We start from the raw sequence: 21,191 nt of genomic DNA, 5'->3' as shown, positions 1-21,191 counted from the left end.
ATCTAGAGGGGGGCAAGGGGGGAGACTTGCCCCCCAAGCAGGTGGGAGGCGCCCCCACCCCTAGGGTTTCCAACCCTAGGTGCCTTGGGCCCTTGGGGGCGCACCAACCCACTAGGGGGCTGGTTCCCACCCATATTCAGCCCACTTGCCCCCCCCCCCGGGGGTAGGTGGCCCCACCCGGTGGACCCCCGAACACCTTTCGGTGGTCCCGATACAATACCAATAACCCCCAAAACTTTCTGGCAAAATTGGACTTCCCATATATAAATCTTTACCTCCGGACCATTTCGGAACTCCTCGTGACGTCCGGGATCTCATCCAGGACTCCGAACAACTTTCGGTAACCATAGGCAATTTCCCATTACAACTCTAGCATCACCGAACCTTAAGTGTGTAGACCCTATGGGTTCAGGAACCATGCATACATGACTGAGACATCTCTCCGGCCAATAACCAATAGCGGGATCTGGATACCTATATTGGTTCCCACATGTTCCATGATGATCTCATCAGATGAACCACGATGTTGGGGATTCAATCAATCTCGTATACAATTCCCTTTGTCCATTGGTATGTTACTTGCCCGAGATTCGATCGTCGGTATCCCTATACCTCGTTCAATCTCGTTATCGGCAAGTCTCTTTTACTCATTCCGTAACATATGATCCCGTGGCTAACTCCTTAGTCACATTGAGCTCATTGTGATGATGCATCACCGAGTGGGCCCAGAGATACCTCTTCGTCATACGGAGTGACAAATCCCAGTCTTGATTCGTGCCAACCCAACAGACACTTTTGGAGATACCTGTAGTGCACCTTTATAGTCACCCAGTTACGTTGTGACGTTTGATACACCCAAAGCATTCCTATAGTATCCGGGAGTTGCACAATCTCATGGTCTAAGGAAATGATACTTGACATGAGAAAAGCTCTAGCAAACAAACTACACGATCTTGTGCTATGCTTAGGAATGGGTCTTGTCCATCACATCATTCTCCTAATGATGTGATCTCGTTATCAACGACATCCAATGTCCATGGTCAGGAAACCACAACCATCTATTGATCAACGAGCTAGTCAACTAGAGGCTCACTAGGGACATGTTGCGGTCTATGTATTCACACATGTATTACGGTTTCCGGTTAATACAATTATAGCACGAACAATAGACAATTATCATGAATAAGGAAATATAATAATAACTATTTTATTATGCCTCTAGGGCATATTTCCAACAGTCCCCCACTTGCACTAGAGTCAATAATCTAGTTACGCTGCGATGAATCGAACACCCGTAGAGTTCTGGTGCTGATCATGTTTTGCTCATGGAAGAGGTTTAGTCAACGGATCTGCGACATTCAGATTCATATGCACTTTACAAATATCTATGTCTCCATCTTGAATATATTCACGAATGGAGTTGAAGAGATGCTTGATGTGCCTGGTGTTTTTGTGAAACCTGGGCTCTTTGGCAAGGGCAATAGCTCCAGTGTTGTCACAGAAGAGAGTCATCAGGCCCGACGCATTGGGACTCACTCCTAGGTCAGTGATAAACTCCTTCATCCAGACTGCTTCATGTGCTGCTTCCGAAGCAGCTATTTACTCCGCTTCCCATGTAGATCCCACCACAACGCTTTGCTTGCAACTGCACTAGCTCACTGCCCCACCATTCAAAATATACACGTATCCGGTTTGTGATTTGGAGTCATCTGGATTTGTTTCGAAGCTAGCATCGATGTAACCCTTTATGACGAGCTCTTCGGCACCTCTATAAACGAGAAACATATCCTTAGTCCTTTTCAGGTACTTCGAGATATTCTTGACCGTTGTCCAGTGTTCCATTCCGGGATCACTTTGGTACCTCCCTACCAAACTTATGGCAAGGTTCACATCAGGTCTGGTACACAGCATGGCATACATAATAGAGCCTATGGCTGAGGCATAGGGGATGACACTCATCTTTTCTCTATCTTCTGCCGAGGTCGGGCATTGAGCTGCGCTCAATCTCACACCTTGCAATATAGGCAAGAACCCCTTCTTGGACTGATCCATATTGAACTTCTTTAATATCTTGTCAAGGTATGTGCTTTGTGAAAGACCAATGAGGCGTCTCGATCTATCTCTATAGATCTTGATGCCTAATATGTAAGCAGCTTCTCCAAGGTCCTTCATTGAAAAACACTTATTCAAGTAGGCCTTTATGCTTTCCAAAAGTTTTGTATCATTTCCCAACAATACAATGTCATCCACATATAATATGAGAAATGCTAGAGAGCTCCCACTCACTTTCTTGTAAATACATGTGTCGGTGTCAAAACCGGCGGATCTCGGTAGGGGGTCACGAACTGTGCGTCTAGGCGGATGGTAACAGGAGACAAGGGACACGATGTTTTTACCCAGGTTCGGGCCCTCTCGATGGAGGTAAAATCCTATTCCTGCTTGATGAATATTGATGATATGGGTAGTACAAGAGTAGATCTACCACGAGATCAAAGTGGCTAAACCCCAGAAGCTAGCCTATGGTATGATTGTTGTTCGTCCTACGGACTAAAACTCTCCGGTTTATATAGACACAGGAGAGGGCTAGGGTTAGACAGAGTCGGTTACAATGGGAGGAGATCTTCATATCGTATCGCCAAGCTTGCCTTCCACGCCAAGGGAGTCCCATCCGGACATGGGACGGAGTCTTCAATCTTGTATCTTCATAGTCCGGGAGTCCGGCCAAAGGTCTTAGTCCGGCCATCCGGACACCCCCTAATCCAGGACTCCCTCAGTAGCCCCTGAACCAGGCTTCAATGACGACGAGTCCGGCGCACAAGTTGTCTTCGGCATTGCAAGGCGGGTTCCTCCTCCGAATACTTCATAGAAGATGTTGAACACCAGGGTAGTGTCCGGCTCTGCAATAAGTTCCACATTCCACCATAGAGAGAATAGTATTTGCGTTAATCGGATCTGCTGACGTATTCCGCGACGTGACATAATGCCACGACCAAGCTTTTATTCATTTTATTGTTCTGCCTCAGCGCGTTTAGCGAGGCGGTTTCCTTGGCACGTCTTGTCAAAGCAGAGATCGTGTCCCCTTATTCCAGGATTCTCATCAATACGGGCGTGGGTAACCCAACCGCGCCATTAACCGTGGCACTTGGGAGATAAGCCTTTCCATTCACGCCTTCTTCCTCCTCTGCTTATCCGTCCCTGCGCGCTCGAGCTCCAGTGCCCAAGCCCGCACTTCCCACCTCAACCTTCTCCAACCATGTCTGAAGCGGGAGGAAGATGGATGGCCTCCTCCGTTACGGAGGGGCAAATCAAAAAACTGAGGAAGGCCGGATACTTGTCTAACGACATCGCGCACCGGCTTCCAGATGTGGGGCAACTCATCCCCACCCCCAGGCCCCATGAGAGGGTTGTTTTTCTTTCCCATTTCCTCCGCGGACTGGGTTTTCCTCTTCACCCGTTCGCCCGGGGGCTCATGTTCTACTAAGTCCTGGACTTCCACGATCTGGCCCCGAACTTCATCCTCAATATCTCGGCATTCATCGTTGTGTGTGAGGCCTTCTTCCGCATCCAGCCCCACTTTGGCCTATGGCTAAAGATCTTCAGCGTCAAGCCGAAGGTTGTGAAAGGTCGACAAGCGGAATGCGGAGGTGCCATGGTGGGCAAGATAGCCAACGTCACCTGGCTCGAGGGTGCCTTCGTGGAAACCATCAAAGGGTGACAATCGGGGTGGTTTTATATCACCGAGCCGCGTGACCCTAAGTGGGTAGCGGCCCCCGAATTTCGATCCGGCTTCCCCACCCGGCTCACATCTTGGAAAGAGATGGGCCTGTCGTGGGGCAATCCGGAAGAGGTGACCGGACTCCAAACCTGCATCCGAGACCTGGTGACCAAGAAGGTCAAGCTTGTCAACGTGGTCCAGGACATGCTCTTCTGCCGGATCCTCCCGTGTCAACGACGGGACTTCAATTTGTGGGAGTTCGACCCGGCCCAGCACCAGACTCTATCCCGGCTCTTCACGAAGCACGAGGACGCCTGGAAGGTGCTTTTCAAGAGTTTCGAGGTCCCCCCTCCCGTCACCGAGGATCGCGGATTCTGCGCCATATCAAGCCTCCGAATTAAGCTTACATTTAGTCCCTTACGGGATACCCGAATTGTCAGGACCCCGACTCAATGCCACATCGATCTAGCATGTAACACCTCATATCACTTTGCGGCCTCACGCACGGTATTCCCACGGGTGTCGCCTTACCTTTGCCCGGGACCGTTTGCGCCTTTTGGCACACGTATATGACAGTGTCGCTAGCATCCATATGGTAAGGAGCCCGGGCTGACATGGCTAGTCGTAAACCCAAAGTGGCACAGACTTACAGGGACAGGCATCCATGACCCAGCATCGAACGTGTCGGTCATCAGCGAGTGAATCCAGGCTGTAGCACTGGGCTAGCAGGACTCCGGTGAACCGGGCTGTAGCGGGCTAACAGGACTCCGGTATTCATGGCGTGACATTTCCCCGAAGGGACAGACACAGGAACGAAGAAGGACACATGCCGGCCAGCCTAAGTGTTCCGGAGCAGTAGCAAGCTACTATGGCTCGGTGGAAACACTAGGAGACATTTCCCGGTAAGAGAGGCTACTAAAGATAAACAACTAGATGGTCAGATCCCACACATACCAAGCATTTCAATAACATACACACAATATGCTCGATATGTGCAAATACAACATGGCATCACAACATGACTCTACGACTCAAGTAATTTATTCAATAGGCTCCGAGGAGCGAGTTATTACAAACATGGGTCTCATGACCCAACATTCAGAGCATACAAATTCAAGCACAAGCACAAGCGGAAGCTATCATGTCTGAGTACAGACATCTATAAATGAAAAAGGCTGAGAAGCCTGACTATCTATCAGATCCTGCCGAGGCACAAGATCGTAGCTGAGGTAACAAGCTAAACGTCGAAGTCCATGCGGAACTACTAGCGAGACCGAAGTCTCTCTGCAAAAACATAAAATAGGCAAACGTGAGTACAAATGTACCCAGCAAGACTTACAACAGAACTAACTACATATGCATCATTATCAACAAAGGGGATGGTGGGGTTTAACTGCAGCAAGCCAGCTTTGACTCGGTGGCTATCCTAACTACGACTGCAAGTAACTCTTTTGAGGTGGCGCACACGAGTCCACATATTCACCATATCAATACACCACTATGGATCCACTCCCGTCTCCCTACGAGAACGCCATCCATAGCACTCACGCTTATCTTGCGTATTTTTAGGGTATCCACTTTCACTTGTCTATGAACTGATATAAGCAACCCAGAAGTCCTTTACCGCGGACACGGCTATTCGAATAGATGATGTTAACCCTGCAGGAGTGTACTTCTTCATACATGTTTCCACCACTTAGCGTCTGCACACGACATGTGCTCGGCAGACTTCAAGCGAAAGCCGACGTGGGTGTAGACCACGACCTACCTAAACACTCAAGTCTCTAGTCCAGGTTTATCGCCTATTCGGGTTCCATCCATGAGGAGATCCGGCCAGAGTTTCGCTCACAGCCCCAAACGATGTGAACAGGGTTCCGTGACACCAAACGGGCGCCCGGTATACCCAGCCATGTGCCTACCGCATCACAGCCCACCCCTCCGGTCAGCGCTGTCCACGGCCTCCAGCATACTACAAACACCAGAAACTACTTGCAACTCCTGGACAGAGGACGAGGGTGAATAAGAAGTCGAGCGGGGTCATATTTCAGGGCCCAATGTATGGTAGTAGCTGAATCATGGATCACAAACACAGAACTTAGTTCCTAAGGACGGCTTCAATGAGACAACCCACCATGTACTCCTACATGGCCTCTCACCGCTACCTTTACCAAATCGTGTTCACACACCTAGCTCACACACAGTAGGACATGTTCACACACCTCTGATTCATCCCCGATGAATCAGACCTGACTCAACTCTAAGCAGTAGCAGGCATGACAAACAAGCAAGAATGAGTAGGCACAACAGGGCTCAAACAACTCCTACTCATGCTAGTGGGTTTCATCTATTTACTGTGGCAATGACAGGTCATGCAAAGGATAAAGGGGTTCAGCTACCGCAGCAAGTAACAGATGAATCGATGTTGTCCTAATGCAGTAAAAGAGAGCAGGAGCGAGAGAGTAGGATTGTATCGGAATGAACAAGGGGGTTTTGCTTGCCTGGCACTTCTGAAGATAACATTGAGTCTTCATCAGTGTCAACGATCACAATGTCGGAACATCGTCTACCGGGAGGGAACAGATACCGGTAACAAAGAAGAAATACAATCAATGCAATGCACAATATGATGCATGCTCATGACATGGCAATATGAATGTGTTTTGAGCTAATGCAACTAGCAACAGATTAAATGAAGTTGGTTTGAATACAAGATTCAAATTCAAACTCCATATGTGATTATTCAAATGCCATTTAATTGATTTGTGCTAAACAACAGCTATAAGTTGTTCTAACATGCATGAAAATGGTACAGATGGATTCCTTGAATTTTTTTGATAATTTTTCATATATAATTTATTTAATTTGGAGTTACGGTTGAATTTCTATGATTTTTAGAAGTTTATACAATTTTCTGGAATTTCCTGAATTATAATAAATCCAGAAAATACTTATTGCGTCAGCATTGCATCACTATGACGTCAGCAGGTCAACAGATGCTGCTGCTGGTCAAACCTGACCAGTGGGGTCCACTGGTCAGTGACTGGGGCTGGTTAGTGCCGCTGACGGGTGGGCCCAGTCAACGACCACGTCAGCACGGTCAAACTGACGCGTGGGGCCACTGCAATTGGACTAAACTAAACAGAAAAATATACTAATCCTAATTAGGCGCAGGGGCCCACATGGCAGTGGCTCATAGGGTGATTAGCCCCTAACTAAGTGGCCACATCGGCCCGCCGGAGTTTGGCCGGCGGTGACCACAGAGCACGGCGGGGGCGCGCCGGACTTGCGCTAGGGGCATCGGATTCGCGCGCTGAGGGCACCGGGGCGTAGCCCGGACTCTCCCGCATCTGATGGGGTAGGTGGGAGGCTGCGGGGACGCCGGGGCTCGTCGGAACGGAGCTCGCGGCGGCGCCGGAGTTCGGGTGGTAACGGGTTAGCTGCTGCGACATGCAAACGGGAGGGGGCTTGCGCTAGGAATGCTCTACGGAACGCTGCGAACGCGTTAGGCTCGCCGGGGTGACCAAATGGTCACCGGAGCTACGTCGACGATGAGCTCGGGCGGCGGCGTGCTATGGGCATCTATGAAATGGCGGCTACGGCGAGCGGCAAGCCACGGGGTTAGGGGCAAAACGTACAGGAGCTCATGGTGGTTCGGATGAGGTAGATGACGAGCTCGGGGAGGCGGAGACGACGGCGAATCGGCGGTGAAGATCCTCGGCGGCCGGCGATGGGGAAGACGGCGTGGGCGGCGATGTAGGGTTACCGGAGGGCCGTGGATCGGTGGGGAGGAAGAGGGGGTCGAGGCGGAGCCTTTGGTCACTCTGGTGGGATGGAACGACGGTGGTGGCTACGACTGCGACGAGCGGCGGCGACGGCGGTTCTCGGTCGCGTGAGTGAGAGAGCCAGAGAAGGGAGAAGAAGGAACGGGAGAGAGTGAGAGCGGTCCAGGGGGGTGCGTGGCATCCTCAGGGCGACGGGGAGACAGGCAGAGAGGCAGGAGGTGGCCTGGGCGTGTGCCCGCGCGCTCCGGCCACGCGCCTGCGTCCTACTGTCCGAGGAGGAAGACGACAGGGATGGCTGCGGTGGTGGGCTGGGCTGCTACAGTAGAAGGCCAGGTAAGTGGGCTGCCAGGTGAGCGCCAGGTAGTCCTTCTCTCTCTTTCTATTTCTGTTTTTATTTATCTATTTTGTTCTGTGTTGTTTTAGTTTAGTAAAATACTAAACCATTTTATAAAATCCTGAAAATAGTTATGTGGCTAGAGTTAAAATATACCAAACCACATAAAATGTTCCAGTAATTATTGGACATATATTATTTATATATCAAATATATATCCAATGCAAATAGCTATTTATTTAATTCAAAGGCCCAAAATAATTAACTCTGAGATACCAAAAATATTGTTTTGAGTTTTACCTCTTTGCAATATTTTCAGAGACTAAGAGGAACATTTTCTTGGACTTCTTTGAGGAGATTTTAATGTTGATCATTTTTAGAAGGTTTCTAAGGCTTTGAAAATTCCTCAATTCAAATTTCATTTGAATTAAAACATGATGCTCACATGAGGTCTAGCCTAGTGCATAACAGGACCAGGGATGTGACAACTCACCCCCACTAAACAAAAATCTCGTCCCGAGATTCAAGCGTAGGGTAAGGTGAAGGGGGAACGCAAACTAGCACAATCTTCACGATCCAGTTGCACTTCAAATGAACGTTGATTCAATCACCATCTTTGACTCGAAGTCTTGCTCTGAGAACTCCAACTAACATGACAACGAGAGGAAAGGAAAGACCCTAAAAGAATGGTTCTTCTCGAAGGTCGAACAACTCAGGATTAATTCATGGAATGAGACATAGCAACATTTCTCGAGCTGAGAGGCGAAGCACACATCCATAGGAATGGAGTGAAGCAGATGACGAAGGTTCACTAGGTAGAGCACAATTCCACACCTAAGAGGGTGGTGAACGGTTGTCAACGTAGCGAGGAGTTGAGTTTCCATAATACCATAACGATGCGCCTTAGGGAAGGTGACTCATAGAAATATCCCCTTAAGTGGCAAAAAGAATTACCTTTGATTCAGAGATCATTGAAACTCTTTAAACCAGCCTAAGGCAATTCTCGAGCGATCGTTTGGAGGGGGGTCGGTAGAATGGCATACTCGGACTTGGATGATGTGGATTACCTTGTTGAAGACAACGTAATGGATGAACTTGCTTACCACCGGAAATGGAAGGGACCCATGGTAGAATGGCACGTTGGCGGTGCAAGCTGGGAACAAAATGCAAATGATGGGAATGATTCTGGTAACTGGGGAAGAACCCAACAATAGAGAGTGAATTCACTGTTTGAAAGGGTCATATCATTGTCGAGGAAAACTGAGAGGAATCCGAGTTGGTGCCGATGATAACACGTAGCGCTTGTGCGTGCTCTCAAGAACTTGAGCATTTCCACAATCATCAAGATTCTACCAATATCCGTGTCAAGGATCCTGGCAACACAACTTACTACCATGATGGCTAATGATGGATGATGCAGATGCAAAGGAAGATAACACCTTCTCAGATTTCACCTTAGCGAGGCCAAGGAAGCAAAATCTGGATGATTGACCGAGAGACATTTAGCACTCCGCTCCTAATGTTCTCCTTGATGTGCTAGCGTATCCCATTCATTGAAATGGTTTGGTATCTAGAACATCAAGTAACAGGTCGGACTTCGGGAAGACAAAAATCCATAAGGAACAACTAGGGAGTAAATCCCACGAGATCCCTATGGGGAGGTGGCCAACTGCTTCAATCAAGATACTATAATAACGGGTCTTCCGGCTGGGTGTGTTGGCCACGACATCCACCTTACCGGTTATCGAGGGACCAATATTATAGTTCTTGGGAAATGTTCCAACCATCATATCTGCCTGAGATTCAGATCTGGTTGGTGTCAGGATATTCCAGACTCATCGAATCTAGGAAGAAAAATGAAAGTTTGCAACACCATTCGACGAGATGACGTTGCGAGATTCTCGGGAAATGAACTACGATAGTAAGCTCCAAAACATGAGCTGGTTCTGCTACAAACATGTGAACACGTTGTCCCAGACAAGCATGACCACAAAGTAGTCTTATAATAAAACACTACCGAGTTCAGGAGGGGGAACCATCAACGAGGGTATCGAAGTTCTTTCATAAGTCCGGATTAGCTCTTATGAAGATACTCCTTCTCCTTGAACAAATCAGTCAGTGGCTTGGTGTGCTAGGATACACATATGGAATGAAGGTTGCAAGTCTCCAGACCACAGAATACTTCGCACGTGTGCATGACTGACTTGCGATGATTCCAGAGGAAGCAACATTGACTTTCTCGAGTCCACGGCGGCAACTTGCATCAAATGCACATGAACTAGAGGAAGTCACTTCTTACATCCGAACATATGCTTCATGAGCTAGCATGAACAAATGCTTACACAAGTTTCCAACACTAGCTTGATGTTCAACATGACTCATGGGAGAGACAAAATGCTGTTGATGGGCTCAACAACAACTCATCGGAATTTCCATATCACTGGACTCCCACCATCATGTGAACACGGTGATAGTATTGGTCAGACCCAAAAGATGTAATGGTATATGCTCGAGGGATCAACCACGAGTAAGACAACATTACGAGCATCGTTGGTACTGATTTGATTTGACGATAGCCCACACTCAAATCAAAGGATTGATAAGACAATAGGTCCAGCAACTGATCACAGGGACCAATCGATGAAGATATCTTCTTTCTTCAACACACACTACACAAGAATATCCCTTTGGAACGAACTAAGTCAGGCAAGCTTTTATCTTCCAACTCTCCAAGTTGTTGTCTAGCTTAACCAACTAGCTCAGGGATATCTAACACCGATCTTGGAGAGAGGGTGGTTCCCAAGAAACCAATTTGATCACGAGCTCAACATAGCGGTCAGGTGACAACCTGGTAATACTTCCGAGAAGATATCCGGAAAATCACGAACCACCGATATGTTACTAAGATCGAGGACAAGCCTGCTTTTCAGGGCAAGACGATATGATCAAATGAGCGAGGACTTGACAAAATCCTAACTCATCAATCGAAATGTGCACCAGGAAGATGGACAAGGTAGCACGATCAATCTTAGAATGATGATTCACTAACCAACATGCTAAGAATGAAATTATTGTCCTATAACTACCAAGCAACGGGGTTGCTAGCAGTATTGATTTCACACATCACGATTCACTTGTCGGCATTCCGGTTGCAATAACACAGGAACCGAGGAATGAACAATGATGGCAAGAAGTATCACTGTACCAAGAGTTCATAGGATGATGTGCAATTCCTATAACAATCCCGATATAAAGATGGTAATACTCCAAGGTAGAGCAGAGCAAAAGCAAGATTAGCAATTTGATCTGCGGAGTACGACTTCTTTGACCCAATCCTGGAAATGGAAGAGGTACTGGAGTTTGTTTCTCCTAGTCATTCCGGAATAGAATGGCTTGACGGACCACAAGAATAATAAGCATCGATAACACGAATGCACAATTACTCCTGACTATCAATCGATAGACAAGGGTCAGAATGCAACTAAAGAGAACAACTCAAAGGAACATATAATTTTCTGAGTTGTGGATGCATAGATTAGTATGTCGAACCAAGTTCAACATAATTCTTCCGGATAACCCATGCAGAAAGGTTGAGCTGGCAGAGTCACAACATGGCATGGAGAACTCATCGGGAGCACTCTTGTTGTCATCTTTTGATCCAATAATATCTGCCATAAAGGGGTTCATAGTATTTGGAAGAAGGAAATACCACGAACTTCGAGGACTATCGCAAAGTTACTAATATCCTAAAGGAACGAGCAAAACTATCAACATGAAGCAAGTAGGGTGAATCTCGGGTTCAAAACCCAGGAATAGAATACCTACTAACTAAATGGCATCACGGGATGCTTTCGATAATGACGGCCAGAATCATCACACTGGAAACACAGATCATGGCTAGACCACTAGATGATCCTCTAAGCACTTAGGGTCATAATAACAATTCCAACATATATGTCGAGGCAATAAATTACCTCAAAAGACCGGTTAGTGTGCTTATTCTGACCATAAGGGACATCGGGAACGGAAAGAAAGGATTTGCAAATGCATCCGACTATTTAGAAAACTGGAATGACTCGGACAGCATAACGGCTGTAAATGCTCAGAAAATATTTGAGACATTCACAAAAATGGTGGCATAACCACTCAGATGCACAATATCAGGGTTTCGAGATCAATACTTAACATACAGAGGTAGAAATTGAACTGAGGCTTAATCCAACAATCTTATAAGTCTACGGATTAGTAACACGTGATCCTGATAGATAGATGAGAAGGCCTAGTTCCTTAACCCCGCAGGAAAGATAAGATGACTCAGATCAGAAGGGCATAAAGTATAAGGAGTAAAAAGAGCCTTACGTTCCATCCCACAATCAATTCCCTTATATAACTAAAGAATTTCTAGACTCAACTTCGACCAGTTTGGCTTGGTAATCCTACAGGCAGTCAAGCTCTGATACCAATGCTGTCAGGACCACGACTCAATGCCACATCGATCTAGCATGTAACACCTCATATCACTTTGCGGCCTCACGCACGGTATTCCCACGGGTGTCGCCTTACCTTTGCCCGGGACCGTTTGCGCCTTTTGGCACACGTATATGACAGTGTCGCTAGCATCCATATGGTAAGGAGCCCGGGCTGACATGGCTAGTCGTAAACCCAAAGTGGCACAGACTTACAGGGACAGGCATCCATGACCCAGCATCGAACGTGTCGGTCATCAGTGAGTGAATCCAGGCTGTAGCACTGGGCTAGCAGGACTCCGGTGAACCGGGCTGTAGCGGGCTAACAGGACTCCGGTATTCATGGCGTGACATTTCCCCGAAGGGACAGACACAGGAACGAAGAAGGACACATGCCGGCCAGCCTAAGTGTTTCGGAGCAGTAGCAAGCTACTATGGCTCGGTGGAAACACTAGGAGACATTTCCCGGTAAGAGAGGCTACTAAAGATAAACAACTAGATGGTCAGATCCCACACATACCAAGCATTTCAATAACATACACACAATATGCTCGATATGTGCAAATACAACATGGCATCACAACATGACTCTACGACTCAAGTAATTTATTCAATAGGCTCCGAGGAGCGAGTTATTACAAACATGGGTCTCATGACCCAACATTCAGAGCATACAAATTCAAGCACAAGCACAAGCGGAAGCTATCATGTCTGAGTACAGACATCTATAAATGAAAAAGGCTGAGAAGCCTGACTATCTATCAGATCCTGCCGAGGCACAAGATCGTAGCTGAGGTAACAAGCTAAACGTCGAAGTCCATGCGGAACTACTAGCGAGACCGAAGTCTCTCTGCAAAAACATAAAATAGGCAAACGTGAGTACAAATGTACCCAACAAGACTTACAACAGAACTAACTACATATGCATCATTATCAACAAAGGGGATGGTGGGGTTTAACTACAGCAAGCCAGCTTTGACTCGGTGGCTATCCTAACTACAACTGCAAGTAACTCTTTTGAGGTGGCGCACACGAGTCCACATATTCACCATATCAATACACCACTATGGATCCGCTCCCGTCTCCCTACGAGAATGCCATCCATAGCACTCACGCTTATCTTGCGTATTTTTAGGGTATCCACTTTCACTTGTCTATGAACTGATATAAGCAACCCAGAAGTCCTTTACCGCGGACACGGCTATTCGAATAGATGATGTTAACCCTGCAGGGGTGTACTTCTTCATACATGTTTCCACCACTTAGCGTCTGCATACGACATGTGCTCGGCAGACTTCAAGCGAAAGCCGACGTGGGTGTAGACCACGACCTACCTAAACACTCAAGTCTCTAGTCCAGGTTTATCGCCTATTCGGGTTCCATCCATGAGGAGATCCGGCCGGAGTTTCGCTCACAACCCCAAACGATGTGAACAGGGTTCCGTGACACCAAACGGGCGCCCGGTATACCCGGCCACGTGCCTACCGCATCACAGCCCACCCCTCCGGTCAGCGCTGTCCACGGCCTCCAGCATACTACAAACACCAGAAACTACTTGCAACTCCTAGACAGAGGACGAGGGTGAATAAGAAGTCGAGCGGGGTCATATTTCAGGGCCCAATGTATGGTAGTAGCTGAATCATGGATCACAAACACAGAACTCAGTTCCTAAGGATGGCTTCAATGAGACAACCCACCATGTACTCCTACATGGCCTCTCACCGCTACCTTTACCAAATCGTGTTCACACACCTAGCTCACACACAGTAGGACATGTTCACACACCTCTGATTCATCCCCGATGAATCAGACCTGACTCAACTCTAAGCAGTAGCAGGCATGACAAACAAGCAAGAATGAGTAGGCACAACAGGGCTCAAACAACTCCTACTCATGCTAGTGGGTTTCATCTATTTACTGTGGCAATGACAGGTCATGCAAAGGATAAAGGGGTTCAGCTACCGCAGCAAGTAACAGATGAATCGATGTTGTCCTAATGCAGTAAAAGAGAGCAGGAGCGAGAGAGTAGGATTGTATCGGAATGAACAAGGGGGTTTTGCTTGCCTGGCACTTCTAAAGATAACATTGAGTCTTCATCAGTGTCAACGATCACAACGTCGGAACATCGTCTACCGGGAGGGAACAGATACCGGTAACAAAGAAGAAATACAATCAATGCAATGCACAATATGATGCATGCTCATGACATGGCAATATGAATGTGTTTTGAGCTAATGCAACTAGCAACAGATTAAATGAAGTTGGTTTGAATACAAGATTCAAATTCAAACTCCATATGTGATTATTCAAATGCCATTTAATTGATTTGTGCTAAACAGCAGCTATAAGTTGTTCTAACATGCATGAAAATGGTACAGATGGATTCCTTGAATTTTTCTGATAATTTTTCATATATAATTTATTTAATTTGGAGTTACGGTTGAATTTCTATGATTTTTAGAAGTTTATACAATTTTCTGGAATTTCCTGAATTATAATAAATCCAGAAAATACTTATTGCGTCAGCATTGCGTCACTATGACGTCAGCAGGTCAACAGACGCTGCTGCTGGTCAAACCTGACCAGTGGGGTCCACTGGTCAGTGACTGGGGCTGGTTAGTGCCGCTGACGGGTGGGCCCAGTCAACGGGCACGTCAGCACGGTCAAACTGACGCGTGGGGCCACTGCAATTGGACTAAACTAAACAGAAAAATATACTAATCCTAATTAGGCGCAGGGGCCCACATGGCAGTGGCTCATAGGGTGATTAGCCCCTAACTAAGTGGCCACATCGGCCCGCCGGAGTTTGGCCGGCGGTGACCACAGAGCACGGCGGGGGCGCGCCGGACTTGCGCTAGGGGCATCGAATTCGCGCGCTGAGGGCACCGGGGCGTAGCCCGGACTCTCCCGCATCTGATGGGGTAGGTGGGAGGCTGCGGGGACACCAGGGCTCATCGGAACGGAGCTCGCGGCGGCGCCGGAGTTCGGGTGGTAACGGGTTAGCTGCTGCGGCATGCAAACGGGAGGGGGCTTGCGCTAGGAATGCTCTACGGAACGCTGCGAACGGGTTAGGCTCGCCGGGGTGACCAAATGGTCACTGGAGCTACGTCGACGACGAGCTCGGGCGGCAGCGTGCTACGGGCATCTATGAAATGGCGGCTACGGCGAGCGGCAAGCCACGAGGTTAGGGGCAAAACGTACAGGAGCTCACGGTGGTTCGGATGAGGTAGATGACGAGCTTGGGGAGGCGGAGACGACGGCGAATCGGCGGTGAAGATCCTCGGCGGCCGGCGATGGGGAAGACGGCGTGGGCGGCGATGCAGGGTTATCGGAGGGCCGTGGATCGGTGGGGAGGAAGATGGGGTCGAGGCGGAGCCTTTGGTCACTCTGGTGGGGTGGAACGACGGTGGTGGCTACGACTGCGACGAGCGGCGGCGACGGCGGTTCTCGGTCGCGTGAGTGAGAGAGCCAGAGAAGGGAGAAGAAGGAATGGGAGAGAGTGAGAGCGGTCCAGGGGGGTGCGTGGCATCCTCAGGGCGACGGGTAGACAGGCAGAGAGGCAGGAGGTGGCCTGGGCGTGTGCCCGCGCGCTCCGGCCACGCGCCTGCGTCCTACTGTCCGAGGAGGAAGACGACAGGGATGGCTGCGGTGGTGGGCTGGGCTGCTACAGTAGAAGGCCAGGTAAGTGGGCTGCCAGGTGAGCGCCAGGTAGTCCTTCTCTCTCTTTCTATTTCTGTTTTTATTTATCTATTTTGTTCTGTGTTGTTTTAGTTTAGTAAAATACTAAACCATTTTATAAAATCCTGAAAATAGTTATGTGGCTAGAGTTAAAATATACCAAACCACATAAAATGTTCCAGTAATTATTGGACATATATTATTTATATATCAAATATATATCCAATGCAAATAGCTATTTATTTAATTCAAAGGCCCAAAATAATTAACTCTGAGATACCAAAAATATTGTTTTGAGTTTTACCTCTTTGCAATATTTTCAGAGACTAAGAGGAACATTTTCTTGGACTTCTTTGAGGAGATTTTAATGTTGATCATTTTTAGAAGGTTTCTGAGGCTTTGAAAATTCCTCAATTCAAATTTCATTTGAATTAAAACATGATGCTCACATGAGGTCTAGCCTAGTGCATAACAGGACCAGGGATGTGACACGAATTTCATAGTGTGACTTTATGTGGGATCTAAACTCCCGTTCCTTTGACAGGACTGGAAGAGGACATCCGGACAGTTTGACTGTCCGGCTCCTTTGCCCGAAGGCCCGGCAGACGCGCAATTAGCAAAGCTGCTGGTTCCGGCACCTCACGTGGTGCCGGAGAAGAAGGCCAAGGAGAAGGCCACGGGGACCCGAAAGAGTTCCCGGTGTCCGGGGGCGTCGGATTTGCCCGACAACCCCAACGCTCCCTCCGCCTCTGAAGATGAGGAGGAGGAGGAAGAAGAAGAAGAAGCCTCTCCCCCTCCAACATGGGAGGCACAAAAAGAAAGGCCGCCCCAACTAGGGAAGCCGGAGGGTCCAAGAAGGGGAAGACCCTTTTACCGGACTACGCCCCCGACACCGAAGACGGCGGGGGGGAATGGCCATCCAGGGTCAAGCCTCTGGCCAAATCGTAAGTGTCTAGCTCCCCGAATGACTTATTGCATTCCTTTATCATTCGATAGCTTCTAACACCGAATCTAATTATGTAGTCCGCCCCGAGCTCAGCTTGGCGATTCGTCGAGCGGCTCTCTGAATTCATCGGATGTGAATAGCGCTTTACTTCCGACGGCCTCCTCCCCTCTCCCCACAGACGATGCTGAGGTGGAGTCCCGTAGGGGACAAAACCAGGAGGAGGCGGTCCCGAAGGTGCCACAAGGCAACTGAAAGAACGAGGATGTCGCCTAGAGGGGGGGGGGTGAATAGGCACTTTAAAATAATTACGGTTTAGGTTGGAACAAATGCGGAATAAAGCTAGCGGTTAATTTGTCAAGCACAAAACCTACAACAACTAGGCTCACCTATGTGCACCAACAACTTATGCTAAGCAAGATAAGCAACTATGTGATAGCAAGATATATGACAAAGAACAATATGGCTATCACAAAGTAAAGTGCATAAGTAAAGGGGCTCGGGTAAGAGATAACCGAGGCACGCGGAGATGACGATGTATCCCGAAGTTCACACCCTTGTGGATGCTAATCTCCGTTTGGAGCGGTGTGGAGGCACAATGCTCCCCAAGAAGCCACTAGGGCCACCGTAATCTCCTCACGCCCTCGCACAATGCAAGATGCCGTGATTCCACTAAGGGACCCTTGAGGGCAGTCACCGAACCCGTACAAATGGCGACCCTTGGGGGCGGTCACCGAACCCGTACACTTTGGCAACCCTTGGGGGCGGTCACCGGTACCCGTCAAATTGCTCGGGGTGATCTCCACAACCTAATTGGAGACCCCGACGCTTGCCCGGAGCTTTACACCATAATGATTGAGCTCCGAACACCACCAACCGTCTAGGGCACCAAGGCACCCAAGAGGAACAAGCTCTAGGGTGCCCAAACACCCAAGAGTAATAAGCTTCTCAAACTTCACTTCCACGTATCACCATGGAGAACTCAAACCGATGCACCAAATGCAATGGCAAGGGCACACGGAGTGCCCAAGTCCTTCTCTCCCAAATCCCACCAAAGCAACTAATGCTAGGGAGGAAAATGAGAGGAAGAACGAAAGAAGAACACGAAGAACTCCAAGATCTAGATCCAAGGGGTCCCCCTCACTTAGAGGAGAAAGTGATTGGTGGAAACGTGGATCTAGATCTCCTCTCTCTTTTCCCTCAAGAACTAGCAAGAATCCATGGAGGGATTGAGAGTTAGCAAGCTCGAAGAAGGTCAACAATGGGGGAAGAACACGAGCTCAAAGGATAAGGTTCAATGGGGAAGAAGACCCCCTTTTATAGGAGGGGGAAAATCCAACCGTTACCCCACTGAACATCCCCGCACAAAGCGGTACTACCGCTAGGGAAGGGCGGTACTACCGCTCCAGGCGGTACTACCGCTCAACCCAGCGGTACTGCCGCGCTGCCAGGGCCATGACCCCAGGGCGGTACTACCGCTAGGGAAGAGCGGTACTACCGCTTAGGGCGGTACTACCGCTCCTACTGCCGCCCTTAGTGCCGCAAAACCCGGCACGAAAAACTTCGTTCGAGAATCGAGGCGGAAGTAGCCTAGACGCACAGCGGTACTACGGCCGAAAATCCCAAGCGGTACTACCGTTCGGAGAGCGGTACTACCGCTTGGAGCGGTACTACCGCTCTGAGAGCGGTACTACCGCTGGGGAGCTTCGGCGGTACTACCGCTGTGGTCGCGGTACTACCGCTGGGGCCAACCTTATGCCTCAACCACGAAAACAAAGAATACTCCAAGGAAACCAGAACTGCCATAACTTCTACAAATGAGCTCCGAATTGAGCAAACTCAAGCTTGTTGGTTATAGAAAGAAGAGGCAGGGGAGGTATGCTTAGCAAACAAAGGAGTGAAACCTCCAACCGAGAAGAACCGGCATACCCTCCAACATCGAAAACATCATGGAAGAAGCATGAGAACTCTGTTTTCGATGAACTCGAGCTTGTCATAAAAATGACCAAAATCTCCAAATCTCCCAAGGAGAAGAACCAAACAAGAACCAAAAAGATGATGCAAGGATGCAATGGTTTGAGCTCTTTATGAACGATACGATCAAGCAACTCGTCGAGAGCCCCCCTTGATAGTACGGCAATAGATCCTATAACCCGGTCTCCCACAACTACCATGAGACCGGAAAAATAGAAAACCTATTAAGGGCAAACCTTTGCCTTGCACATGGTCCACTTGAGCTAGATGATGACGATCTTGACTCCCTCAAGTTGGACCACCTTTCTTGATTGCATTGGCTCGAAGAGGACTAGTTGATTGCTCCCCCATACTCCACTATGGGTGAGCCACTCTTCTGCACATCTTCACAAGTCCATTGTCGCCACAATGGACGGCAAGCTTCAAGCATATGATTTCTTCGTGATGATTCAACTTAAGCTTCCACACCGCAACCTAACCCCACAAAGAACTCTCACGAAGACCATGGGTTAGTACACAAAGCGTAATTGACCATGCTTACCATACCATGGGATCGCTTGATCCCTCTCGGTACATCTTCTATGCTTTGTGTGTTGATCAACTTGATTCATTCTTTGACTTAGTCTTGATCAACCTTGAATCTTTCCAACTCTCTTCATTTGGATGATGTCTTGAAGGTAAACATGAATGATCACACAATCTTCTTCTTCAAGACATGCTTGCAATAAGCTCAACACTCATAAGACCAATCTTTGGATAATTCCTTAATAGCAACTTGGTCATCACAAACTCTCCTTGAAACCAACAAATGGACTCCAAGAAAAGCCTATGGACAAACCCTTCAAATATAACTCAAGGCAACCATTAGTCCATAGAGATTGTCATCAATTGCCAAAACCAAACATGGGGGCACCGCATGTTCTTTCAGCAACCTTCCGGACTCTGGGCCCAAAGGGGGTAAAGCCCCGGAGGGATCTAAGTCCGGCCCCGAGCCAGACACTGCTCCGGAACCATCAGCGATTCCGGAGTCCGACAGGCGGCGCCTTCATAAGAAGGGCAAGCCTACAACGCCGGTGACTTCCGTCCATCCGGAGGCGCCGGACAATTTGCTGGAGGCGCTTAACGGCGCCTCCATCGACGAGGAGCACCGCACTGTTATGAGTGCGGTGATTCAGAAGGTTCAGTCTGCCAAGAGCGGGCTTACGGAAGCCTGTTCAAGCCTGTTAACGGGCTTTGAGGTATGTGTTTGAAAACACACACACACACACATATATATATATATATATAAATGTTACCGCATAGACAGTAGCCCATGATGCTCAGTTCGGTGTTCGGAAAGAAATATCAAGCTAAGGATCTAAAAAGATGTACATAGGAGCCTAATAGAAATATGTCAATATGGGAATGCAGGCTGCGCTGCTGACCTCTGCCGCACTGACTGCGAAGGTCAATGCATTGAAGGAAATCCTCGAGCGGTCCGAGAGCAAGCTCGGCCATGCCAAGAAGCAGCTCAAGGATAAAGAGGGTACATAGTACCTCCTGTAAATGTATATAGAAATACTTGGTTGCAAAATAATAACAGGACCAACGTTATTGTTGCAGGAGCCACGAACGAGGTGGCGACCCTGAAAGAGGCGGTCTCCAAGGCCGAGAAGAGTGCGGCCTTGGAGCGCACCGAGCGAGAGAAGCAGGAGGCGCGGGTGGCGGAGGTGCCGCAAGAGCTCCAGGCTCTCGTGGAAAAACACGAGAGTTTGGAGCGTGACTCGAAGACTCGAGAGTCCGAGCTTGCCTTGGCTCTTGAGAGTGCCAAGACCGCTAAGGCCGAAGCCCAAAAGGCCCTTCAGGAGATCAAGGCGATGAAGAAGATAGCGGCGGGTAAGGCATTCTTTATGCAAAGCAAAAATATAAAAGTTAATTATCTGCTACTTACCCGAATCCAGAGCTCTCCAGGAGCGTTCGCTGATCTGCCTCGTAGTGTGTCTGACGCTGCCGCATACTACCGAGCTGAAGAGGGGAGCTCAACGGAAAAAGTGTTCTGGTCTCAGTACGCCGAGGCCGAACATCCGATGCCCCTGAGCGACCAGCTGAAGCAGCTGGTCGAGCTCCACAAGGTGGCCGAACAGGCCATGAAGGGCCTCATAGCTCGGCTGTGGCCTGGAGAAGTCATGCCTGGGAGCTACTTCGGTCTGGTGCGGCGGCTGGTGGACGCGTGTCCGTGGATTGAGGTCATCAAGCGCTCCATTTGTATTGAAGGTGCCCGCCGGGCCCTTGCCCGTGCTAAGGTGCAGTGGGGCAAGCT

The sequence above is a fragment of the Triticum aestivum genome, chromosome 7B (genome assembly GCF_018294505.1).
Source record: "Triticum aestivum cultivar Chinese Spring chromosome 7B, IWGSC CS RefSeq v2.1, whole genome shotgun sequence".
Taxonomy (NCBI): Eukaryota; Viridiplantae; Streptophyta; class Magnoliopsida; order Poales; family Poaceae; genus Triticum; species Triticum aestivum.
The sequence above is the reverse complement of the archived record's forward strand: the minus strand, read 5'-3'. Positions refer to the sequence as shown.